The 12,704-nt window shown below is 38.2% G+C and overlaps 1 protein-coding gene across 5 annotated transcripts in view; it reads left to right on the top strand.

The window, feature by feature from the left end:
* The first annotated feature begins 856 nt into the window (after nt 1-856).
* The window catches only part of ZNF644 (zinc finger protein 644), a 73,645-nt gene continuing 61,797 nt past the window's right edge, over nt 857-12,704 (top strand). For all 5 annotated transcript variants that reach the window (XR_014174985.1, XM_081948267.1, XM_081948266.1 and 2 more), the window contains exon 1: nt 857-945. The gene's annotated coding sequence lies outside the window, so the exon portion shown is untranslated. The remainder of the gene's footprint in view (nt 946-12,704) is intronic.

The raw sequence follows: 12,704 nt of genomic DNA on the forward strand, positions 1-12,704 counted from the left end.
AATAAACAAACTAGTGCACAGGCACAGGGGCCAGATATTCTCAGGCATCACATCGCTTGCACAAGGAACCTAATACATTGCATTTTTTTTTATAAGAGCAAAAACTCAAGAGACATTTACCCCACATTGAAATGAAAGAAAACAAAGCATCTGGAACCACACTGTTTAATTTGTGATGTGGATGGTGTGTGTGTGTGTGTGTGTGTGTGTGTGATTTTGAAAAAAATCCACCCACCATTCTAGAGCACCATTAATATACCGCCTTCCTAAAACTTTTTAAGGGAAAACCTCATGGAAGATGGGGGCAGATGAGCCACCAGCTAGGCCAACGACCCCAAACTTAACTATCCCAGAACAGAAGAGCCAAGACACGTCATGGATCCAACTGCCTGGTTCTAGCTCAGCCAGTGGAAAGAATAAAGGCGAGCGCCTCTTTTGCGGCCGAGGTGAACAGGGAAGCCTCCCTCCAACCGTTCAGGGAAGGAACATTTTTTTGGGAGCTGAGAGGCTCCGCACATGCGTCCTGCCGGCCAAAGTAGGGCGGAGGATGTGCTTGATGAGGGGGGAATCCAAGGCGAGGCGGCGTGATGTCGTCATGACGCTTCACGCAACTCCCCCATTCCGTCTGACGCACGCCCTGTTCGAGCCCGTGAGTTTTCCGTTATGGTTATTATTATTATTGTTGTTGTTATTTTCAACGGGGGCGGGGGAGTGGGGGGAAACAGGGAGAGGGGCGGGGAGGGGGGGCAGGCGGAGGGAGGGAACCTCGCGCGGGTAGCCAGGACCGAGAAGAGGTTGGAATGGAATGCGCGCGCGAAAGGGAGGAGGCAGAGCGGGGAGAAGAGGGGGGGGGGGTCTTGACTCCATCCTGTCGCATCAGAGAACATGGCGGCTGCCGCTGGTGCGGCAAAGGGGCTCGACCAGGCCGGGCTTGGGCCGTTGGAGGTAAGTAGCGGAGAGCCGGGGGAAACGGCGCCTTGGCAGGAGTGGCTTAGGAACTAGGCCGGCCTTTTGAAGACTTCGGGGTGTGGAAAGGCGAGGGAGTCCCCGGGCCCCGGTTTGCTTTCCTCCACAAATCTGCTTGCGGGTCGGACTGGGCCGGGCACAAAGAGCTGCTGCGCTGAGGAGGGTTTTGTTCGGCGGTCACATGAAACGGCGTAGCCAGTCAAGGCGGAGTTGGGAGACGCCGCTGGCCCCCCGAAAAGGAGCCTCGGCTGGAGTTCGAGAGGGAAGCCCCGAGCAGGAATGACTTGGGCGACCCGAAGAAGGCCGCGGAGGGAATGAGGTCACCCTGGCAGCGCCTGGTTTGGGAGGGGGAGGGGGGAGAGGAATCTCGTTCATGTAAAGCAGGATACTGTAGTGGGGAAGAAGTCCCGGGCCATCGTTGGCCTCCAGCTCCTCCCCACCCCCTGGGAGATAGCCTGATCTCTTTGATATCATTTCATAATTATGGTTAACATTAAACCTGAGCCGGCGTTACCTGAGTGTTGAAGCTGAAGCATACACTTCACAGCCATGCTTTTTTTTAAAAAGAAACAAACAAACTTCATATTGGTACCAGACCTTTCGACCCTCTGTGGGTTTTCTCGGTACACAGTGGCCATTCTTGCTGCCCTATGGTGCCCACTAGCCAATTTTAAGAAGTTCAGGTGATCCTGAAATTGTCTAACTTATTGGACATAAGGTATGGATGGAATGTACTTTGTCTCCTCCTGTTCCCTTTCCTCTGGTTTCTGAACTTTCTGTTGCACCAGTGTTCTCCACGAAAGACCCAGGCAAGGCATGTGTGATTTTGCCTTGCTTTTCCAGTTTCCAAAGCAGGGTACTGTAGTACATTTATTTTAATGCATGGAAAAAGTAAATAATACCTATAATCTGATGTAGGAGTAAGTAATACAGGGGAGAACTATACTTTTCAAATCGTGGAAGAAGACAATTTACTGGGTACTAATACACACACACACACACACACACACACGCCACACACATATTGTTGCCCTTCTAAATTTCGGTATTTTATTTTAAATTTTATATATTTTCTCTTTACGGTATCATTGATGAGGTAACTTACAGTGTAGGGATTCAGGCAAACATTTAAATTTGGATGGGTACACTAATGTTTGGAATTCTTTACTGCATATTTCTCCATGATACATGAAAGATTCAAAATGTGAAAATATGGGGGCAGAAGAATTCTGCTGCTATAGCATAGGTAAGATTTCAACTGACCATACATTGCCTGATATGAAAACTATTCTCAACAGAGCAAATACTCCTAAATAAAACAATTTGATTTTTAGGACATTGTAACAATTTTTAGACCAATAGACATTATCAATGGCTCTAAAGAGGTTTTGATTTAGGAGTTAAGTTTATTCTGGATGTTTTCATGGATCTGAGAGCATTTGGGATAGCTGTCTTCAAATATTTATAAGGATAACTAGAAGGGAGCAACCAAACCTAGGGCAAAGAGATGTAATTGTGGCTCACTTGTGGATTACACTATTTTGCAAGTAGAATTTTAGAATACTATCATGATTTTCTTGTAAAAATATTTTTAAAGAAAAGAGAAGAAAATACATAGAATATAGATATTATATGGAAAAATCTGCAGAGTAGTATAAGATAAACTATTCCATTGGGGGAAAAACACATTAATTCTTATATATCACCTCAGATTGAAATCAAGATAAAGATAGTTTCACAACAGTTTAACATTTTAGCACTTTCAAAACTGTTATATTTAACTGTTATTAAAGTCAAACTTTAGATTAGCTGAGAAATTTATACAATATAAATAAAAATCACAGTTAAAACATCAAGAACTCTTATTTTTAAGACGATTGAAACCTTGGGTGTGATGGCAAGCAATGTACATATTTGTTCTACATCAACAGTTTCCAGGTTAAATTGAAATTAGTAAACTTCTCATGTATGACTATGGAGATTCTCAGTCATCCAGGTCATGGTTGTCCCAAAGGTGCTTTTTCAAGAGACAACTGGACTTTCTGGTTTTTCTTTGAAGACATTTCACTTCTCATCCAAGAAGGTCTCTGCTGAAGAAACCTCTTGGATGAGAAGTGAAATGTCTTCAAAGAAAAACCAGCAAGTCTAGTTGCCTCTTGAAAAAGCACCTTTGAGATTCTCATGTAGGAATATTTTGGACATTGACGTGTATTTCTAGAGATTAAACGGTCATTCTTCTAATCAGAGTATTGCATATCATTTCCAGGAAGATGCATACGTTATCCTGGTAGCAGTTACATTATGCCAGCTCAGTGTGTCTAATCATTTCTTTAGGATGGCTATGAAATGGTTGCCATTCCTATTTATTTTTACAACGTTCTTGTACCTGGAGTCTTAAGTTCCTGTAAGATCTGTATTCAACAGACAAAATATTTTTCAATATTGTAGTGCACAATATACATTATTATATATTTAACAGATTCATTTGAGCTTAACTGGTAAAAGTGATTTGAGTAGGCTTCATGTCTTGATGTCAACTGAAATAAATGGGAGGTGTTCATGAGCAGCATAGGTAGAGTATGTGACACTTAAGATAAAACATAGATGGACTGCAGGGTCATTACTAGAAACAGTTAACCCAATCTGTATAGCTGGAGTTGTCTCCAGTTACATTTGTTTTCATGTAGCTCTCCAAAATATAATAGGAATCTGAAATTTGACCTATCTCACTCAGTTACATAGTTTACTGAATATTCCAAGGCAATCATTCTCTCAGTTGACTCTCTCTTACAGTTATGTGAGGATAAAATGAGACCAAGCATTTATTTTGCCCTGAGCTCTTTCATGGAACAGCTATACAAATATGATGTCCAACATTCACGAACAGATTCCCCATTACTTGCATTTTCTTTGTATATACTCTGTGTCTTGTTTTAGAGAGTCCCTCAGCTTGAAAAATTTCCTGGGAGAAATACAGAGGAACAATATACCACTGTTGGCTTCAAATGATGAAGGGAGCTTCTATTAATGGCAGTATTGATGTTGTCCCTGAAATGTAACTGAAGTAGTTCAAACATTATTAATTAGCAGAGATATATCCTCCTGTGTATAATAGTGCAGTAATCCATATTATAATTTGAAGAATGAAATAGGTTTGCAGTAGAAGGAAGAATTATTTAAGATTTAGCATATTTAAAATATTTTATGTTTTAATATGCTTATATCCCTAATATTATATATTCTTTGAAATACAGACACAAGTCTCTGTTTTATTATCCTGTGTGAATCACTTCAGCAATGTTGAAGTAAATAAAGTTCTGTGGAAGATGAGTGGGTATGTATTCAGCACTTGCTGGCAACTCCGTAAACCAACTGCATCTTTTCCTTATGTAATTGTAGAGGACAGATGTGATCCTGGGAAAAGGTGTGGCTATTTTGAAAAAGTTTCTGACAGATTCTGTGTGAATGGTCCTGTTTGTTTTAATTTTTTTTAAAGCATAGCCCAAATGAAAAAAATATTTTTCCTTTACATTTAAGAAATGTGAATCAAAACCTGAACATAAATTTTGCATTCACACAGTTTCTTTAAAACAACAACTAAGTTGTAAGGTTAATTATTTAGTGCAGACCTTCAGATTATTAGAGCTGATCTTGATCATTATATATCCTGTTTTGAGAATATCTTGCACTTTGCAAATGTAATTTTCTCTATCTGCTGATTAATGTTACCTGACTAAGAGGGAGCAAGTTGGATGTGAAAAGGTACATGTTTGAGTTTGAGTTAAGGCTCAAACACCAAAGGCATAAACGTAGAATATAAAACAATGCATTTTCATATAATCTCCAGAAAGACCTCTTTACCTAGCAGAGGGTAAGAGGAAGACCTATGAACCAGATACTCAATAATGTTTCCTAACTCAGAAAAAAGGTAGTGCCTGGATAGTTGTTACATTCTGTGTTTCTGTGCCTTTACTAATAACTTTTATAATGTTGTATTTTACTTCCTGGAAAAATGAAAATGAACACCTGTACAAGTCTTCAGAATGTAGCTTTATTTAAAAAGAGGGATAGAAGGCCAGTTTGGTGTAGTAGTTAAGTCATCAGGTTATAAGCTGGGAGGCTGAGTTCTAGTCTGCCTTGGGCACCAAGCGAGTTGGGCCAATCACCTTTCAGCTCTAGGAAGGAGGCAGTGGCAAATCATTTATGATACTTGCCAAGAAAAGTGCAGGGACTTGGTGGTTGCCAGGAGTCAAGCTTGACTCAAACACACATGAAAAAAAGGATATGTTCTGAAATTTGAATTCAGAACTTTGCTGTTCCTTAAAGTGTGAGAGGCTATTTGTACAGTAATTCAGACTTCTGTCCCTGTACCAATAGTTCTTCAAACCTAGAAAGAAGAATGAGGGTTCAGTTGATTGTTACAGGAAAGTTGTCTGCAAGGTTGTGGTAAGCCGATAGTCGGAATATGTCTACCAAAAGTGCATTTGTGTCATCATAGCAGATTTAGCGGGGGGAAATGCAGCATTTGAAGTTGTTTGTATATGAATTTCATTTGGTTCAGTAGTTGCCTATATTACCCAAAAAAGCACTCTCAGAGACTCTTTTTCACATTGTTCTATGACCTGTTCTGTAAAGAAAAAATAACAATGGTATATGCGCCTGTGGAACTTGCTTAATTATAGCTAAATGGTGCTAAAGACTTTCTTATATATATAGATATATATAGATGTGTGTGTGTGTGTGTGTGTGTGTGTGTGTGTGTGTGAATAAACAGTAGAACATACCACTAGTTTAATTTTTAATTGTTTTACAGTGTTTAGCTGTTTAATGAAAAAATATGTATATTTTCAGGATCCAAGTCTGGATTGCAAACTGTTTTAAATACTTGGGATTTCTTGGTAACAAGTGCCAAATTTAATATTCTTCCTATATAGAAGAAATAAAAGCTAAGGAAGTGGAATCCAAGCTTGGTATCTATATTCCAACAAGTTTCCTATCTGGGAACCATAAGACAGTTTTCCATCCTTTTTCCATCACCAACTAAAAGATGACATACATTTACATACACATTTCTGCTTCATGTGTACATATCTTTTATTCTTATATAGTTGTGCATATTTCTTCTAGTATTGTAGTTTCTATATGTATTGTAGTTGCCTGCTGTAAACTACTGGAGTAATCAACTGTAGCAATGACTTGTAACAGCTTTCTGAAACTGTAACAGTTTTTTTAACTGTGTATCTGCACTTTAAACCACAAAGTGACTTACAAATATCTTCTCTTAGCTTTTGAATATGATAGCATTTTTAAAACAGGCTAAAATGAGAGTTGCATTCTGCTTAAAGAGGCATGTCAGCTCAGATAAAGGTATCTGCTATTGATGCTTGTAACTTTATTCCTGAATTATCATTGCTTATAATGGTTAAGGGAAGATTTTAGGTTGCCCGGTTCAGTTTTAGTAGATCGAGATATCCCCAAGGTGTTTTTTCAAAAGGCAACTGGACTTTCTTTGTTTTTCTTTGAAGACATTTTGCTTCTCATCCAAGAAGGTTCTTCAATTCTGACTGAAAGGTGGAGAATGGAAGGATTTTATTTCTTGATTTATATTCTTTGACCCCCCTCTTTCAAACCAAACAAAGCAAAGTCCACATTTTGGGCAGAGAGGACCTCTGGTTTGAAAAAAGAGTCAAAGAGGCCATCTACATTAAGATTGAACAGCCAGTTGCCTTTTGAAAAAGCACCTTTGGGACAACCATGACATGGATGACTGGGAATCTCCCTAGAACAGATAGAAATACATTTTTGCTTTAGTTTTCAAAAGATGTTTATTCAAGATATATCAACTTGGAGATGACAACAGCAGCTATTGAATTCATGTTAAATGTGTATGTGTGGCAGATCTGAGTATTTCATTTTTCCATTGGCGGGATTTGGCAGTGGGCATGTCACTAAAATTGGTGTGTTGAACCTTATGATGCTTATTATGTATATGTTTCTTTTTATTTTTCTTCCAAATAAGAAAAAATATATATCCACATCTTTGTAGTTTTCTAAGAGTGATGCGGTCTTCTATGAAATAGGTGCTGCAGTTTTTGTGACTTATAATGGGCTGCGTACCTCAGATTTAGCCCAATGTTGGTACAGGCATCAGTGGTATATGTTTGCTAGGTAAATATCCAGTTTTTGATACCATGAAGCTTTGTCTTCATGGTTTATAACTATGAAACAGAAACATTATGCAATAATAATACAATAGTAGAGTTGGAAGGGACCTTGGAGGTCTTCTAGTCCAACCCCCTGCCAAGGCAGGAAACCCTATACCGTTTCAGACAAATAGCGATCCAACATCTTCTTAAAGACTTCCAGTGTTGGGGCATTCACAACTTCTGGAGGCAAGCTGTTCCACTGATTAATTGTTCTAACTGTCAGGAAATTTCTCCTCAGTTCTAAGTTGCTTCTCTCCTTGATTGGTTTCCACCCATTGCTTCTTGTTCTACCCTCAAGAAGCAATGGGTGGAAACTAATCAAGGAGAGAAGCAACTTAGAACTGAGGAGAAATTTCCTGACAGTTAGAACAATTAATCAGTGGAACAGCTTGCCTCCAGAAGTTCTACATTAATTCTGTAGAAATAGAAAAACTCTGATGCTTGAATAATTTCACCTGGCTAGTATTATTTATACTATCTTGGACATGCAAGCATCAACTGATATAGATTGACAGGAAAACTTATGAAGTATCTTAAATGTGAAACTTTATGAAATTTCAAATGTAAAAACTGTTGTCTAGAATGGAAAATGGAAAATTTGGATCACTCTGAAAGGATTTTGTACTCAAAATGAGAAACCTTTTCAAAGTTTCACACTTGAAGGTGATTTAGAACAAAATTTTTGCACACTTGTAATTAAAAATGGCATGCAAGCATCATCTGATATAGATTGATGGGAAAACTTTTTTGTTGATGTGAACTGCGTATGGCTGATCTAACACAATAATTTAATTTGTCTCTGGGGGAAGAACAATAGATAAGAATTAGAATAGAATTAGGAAGTTGTGGCCCACATATGTTACCCAGATTCTTGTTTTATGATTCCCAGAACACCTTTAAATCATATGATTGAAATTTGTCTTTTTAAAACGTTTTTGGTGGTAAAAAAGGTGCAAAATAGTTGCATAAACTCTGTAAAGACTAATGCATCAGGTTTATCACTTCCTATCCTTTCAAAAGAAAAAAAAATCAGAATGGAAGAGTTGTCCTGTGTTTTTTGGTAATGTTTAACTCACAACCCCCCTCCAATTTTCATTGACCAGAAATCTCCTTCTGCCCTATATTATTTCTCATGGCTCAGATTGGTAGTAATTGGTATAATATATAGTAAACTAACTTAAAATGAGTTTACAGAATCTTTGTGGTTATGCTGGACTTGAAGTATTGCTAGCTCTTCAGAGTAGATGGTACTATGATGATATTGTAACATAAATTTGGACAGTCTGGATGAGACTTTAGCTTACCAAACGTATTTTAGTGGTCAAAATTTTCAGTTTTTACATTAAGGCCAATACCCTTATCAAGATATTGCAGTAAAGAGGTGAAGTCTAAAGAAGGATGAAAGTCTGGATTAGACACAAAAAAGAGGTTAGCAGAAATACTTGTGAAAATTAGAATAGGCCCAAGCATGGTGAGATGGAAAGATGGCAGGAAAGGTTGCAACAAGGTATTGCAAATAGTAACTATGAAATCCATCCTATATAGGAAGATGTGGCTAAAATGAAGATTCTGTAAAAAAAAAACTTGGCAAGGCTAGTTATTCCCGATAGGACATTTTATGATAAAACAGCCTGCATATGCAAGGATTTCATAAGTTTTTCACTTGAAATATATTGGGTAGGGTACAAAGAGAAAACTAGAAAAACATAGTGGTTTCCAATTGTTTTAAGTGCAATAGAATACAAAGAAAAAGAATTAACAATTACAACCTCAACTTTTTGCCTTATATTTCTAAACATTTCAAGCCATTTCTCTAACCACATAAAAAGGTAAAGTTTCCCCTCACACATATGTGGTAGTTGTGCCCAACTCTAGAGGGTGGTGGTCATGTCCGTTTCAAAGCCAAAGAGCCAGCGTTTTGCGAAGACATCTCCATGGTCATGTGGCTGGCATGACTAAATGCCGAAGGCACACAGAACGCTGTTACCTTCCCATCAAAGTGGTCTCTATTTTTCTACTTGCATTTTTACATGCTTTTGAACTGCTAAGTTGGCAGAAGCTGGAACACGTAACAGGAGCTCACTCCATTATCTGGCAGTAGGGATTTGAACTGCCGACCTTTCTGATTGACAAGCTCAGCATCTTAGCCACTGAGCCACTGCGTAACCACATAACCATTCTAATCAAAACCAAAAATCATTTAATTGCTTTTAGTTTTGAGCAAAAACTGAACTTCTTTCTCTTAGCTTTTTAATTTTTGTTTCTTTTTGTATTTTCATTTTACAATGAATTGTAATGAAATCTTTTTTAAAAAATGAAATGTATTTGGAGTGAGATTATTGTATCTTATCAATATTTGAAAATATAGAATAAGATGAAGCAAAATTAAGTATGTCAAGATTTGTACTGGACTACAAAAAAGGTTGAATTAGTTTTAAAATAGGAATACATTGGGGTTGTGGTTTTTTTGCAGTGATACAGTATGAGATACATACATACTGTATACTTACTGTATAATTGATACATACTGTATAATTGCAAAAAACCCAGTGTATTAATTTTTTAAAATTGATTCAGCCATTTTGTAGTCAGTACAAATATAGATGGAACTTTATTAGACAGAATTCATTTTCAAAATAGGATACAATATTGGAAAATGGAAATGAGCAGAAGTTTATCATTGCCACCTTCAGGTTTAAAGGGAGAGTGCAGTAAGAAATATAGCCTGGTCAACGTTTGATAGAATACGGAAATGACCATGCAGCATAATTACTAAACTGGTAGTAATGCTTTTAATTTTATTTATGATAGAATATGGAATTATTATATTTCTACTTTATTATTTCTAAAAGTATAATTATGTAAAATATTTTTGGAATATTTATGATGATAATATGTGTTAAATGCAAAGGCTTAATCTACAGGAATTTCTACAATTTACAACTTTTCTACAAGAAGTTGGATAGAAGAGTAATTTGTTGTGAAAAATAAGAGATGAGTCTTGTTTTATTGGACAACCCTAACACTCGAAATCTACTTGGAACTTTATTACATTTATCAATGTTTTCAAATTATTGTTAAATGGCAGTGGCAAAAATAAAGCTAATGTGAGCCAGTTTGGTCTAGTGGTTAAGGCACCAGGCTAGAAACCAGGAGACTGTGAGTTCTAGTCTTGCTTTAGACATGATAGCCAGCCAGGTGACCTTGAGCCAGTTCACACACACTCAGCCTAACTCAACTCATAGGGTAGTAGTTGTGAAAAATAGGAGGAAGGTGTGCTGGTTATTTGTAAAATAATAAAGGCAAGATTTAAATAAATATTGTAAATACATACATTTCAATATGTATGTATTTGATTATCAATTCTGTTCAAAATTTTAAAACCCAAGAGCATAAAATAATTAAACTTAGATTAATTGAAATAATTATTTATATATATATGTGTGGTACGTATGTGTATACACACACCACACACACACTACACACACACACACACACACACACACACACAGAAAAAGTGAGTCTTCCCATATCAGTTGGGGACACATCCCAGTGACCCATTTCAGCTACGGAGAAGTCTTGATCTTGAATTGCTGTGAGATAAGGCCATGGCAATTGTAAGCAACTGGATTAAATGAAGAGTGAGTATATATATAGCGTTGTAAAATTATACCAATAGACATCTTACAGAAGTGCATGCATGGGCTATTCTGTTTTCCTGTTCTAGCTGATTGCTTATTTTGGGGGGCAGGAGGAACTCAGTAGAATGAGCAATATGCAGGAAGCAGCTTTTATTCGGCTCTCAAAGAGAATGCAAAGCTACAACTAGGATAAATTGGAAGAAGATAGTCCTAGACACTGTGTATCTGCTCAGGCACAACAACCAGGCACAATCAGGCACAACAAGCTAGTTTGCTTGTTCATATAATTGCTTAGGTTTAAACGCTACTTCAATCCAAAAAAACTAAGCAGGTAACAGTTTACTTTGATTGGATTTATATACTGCTTCTATCCAGATTCTAAGCAGTCAATAATCCCTCACATTACAAGAATTAGATTTAAAATTGCAACTTCAATTTATTCCACATTTGCTGTTTAGATCTTGCCCTCAGCAAAAGTCAATTTATTATCTTTCATTTGGCACATTCCTGATAGCAACATGAATTTTGGGGACCCACTTTGTTACCTAGATATGTTGAAAAAAAAACCACACTAATAATTTCCAACCTTCAATCTGATAATCTTTCTTAGTAATGAATTGTTTCAAGAAACAAATGTCTCCTGGTGATGTGATCTGACGCCACCTTAAGAAATAGGACCATAATAATGCCTCTTTGTAAATCTCCCAGGTATTCTAGAAGGAACTCTATAATAACATAAGGTCATATACATATGACATAATAACATGATACACATATATCACTGTTCCTGTTTTGCCTGTAGAACTTTCCCTAAACAGACACCTTTCAGATGTGTTAGATATAATTGCAAGGCTCCTCACCCAATACGATCATCATGGTCATGATTGTTGTATATGCTGTAAATTGTAATATGGCACACAAATAGATTCCTATTCGGGGAAGATGATTTATAATTTCAGTCTGTTCTGAATTATGTTATCAGAAAATTTTTATTCTGGTGCAAAGATATTTGAGCTGCTTAGATTTTGACTGATTATACTTTATAGTAATAGTAAATGTGAGGGAAAAATGTTGAAAATCTACCCTTTCTCCTAGGCGCTGCTTGGAGTGTCCAAGCACGGGTTAACTTCAGCTTGCTGCCCAAGGACTGAGTTCAAATTCTTGTAGCTCCGCCTCTTGCTCCCCTCAGAGGCTCAGTTTTAAAAAACTCAGTCGCCCTACAGGACACAATTTGGGGAGATCCAGTCCTTGAGCAGCAGACTGGACCCTCTAGTTAGTGTAGTTGCTCCATTTAAGTAAAATTCCCAGTTTAGTTAGCTCCTAGATAGAAGTTTGTTGGTTTTTTGTTTTTTCTGTATTTTTTTCGGCTTTCAGAGTTTGAATTTTGCGCGCGAGCCAGGCTGCCTGGAGCACGACTCGCTTCTCGCAGCGACGAGAGCGACCGCACCGTGGGGGTGTTCGTTTGGCGGCTGCCGACGAACAGCTGGGGAGCAGGTAGGAGTCTAGGACCCCAGAGCACAGCATTAGGCTGTAGCCTTTTCCCCCGGTGCCGCTCCAGGCGCGAAGACGCGAACGGCCACCATTTTTGTTTCAAACTTTTGGCGCACTTTTTTCCCCGGGCTTTTAGCCTCATCGCGTAGCCTGCGCTCTCTGCAGATCGCCGCAGTAGGAATTGAAGAGGACTAGCGCAGGGTCTCCTGACTGGTTCTCTTCCCTCCAGACCTACAAAGAGGCCGCAGGGGTTCTTTTGGTCAACCCAGACCATTCACCCTTGCCTTTCTTCAGCGCGGATCTGCTGGCTTCCAGCCTCATCTCAGCCGGAGCCGTTATCCAGCCACCACTTGCCTACAGCTACGAGGTTCCCAGCGATGCAAGCCTCAGATTCTCCTTC

This window comes from Natrix helvetica (assembly GCF_964273705.1).
Source record: "Natrix helvetica genome assembly, chromosome: 3".
Classification (NCBI taxonomy): Eukaryota; Metazoa; Chordata; class Lepidosauria; order Squamata; family Natricidae; genus Natrix; species Natrix helvetica.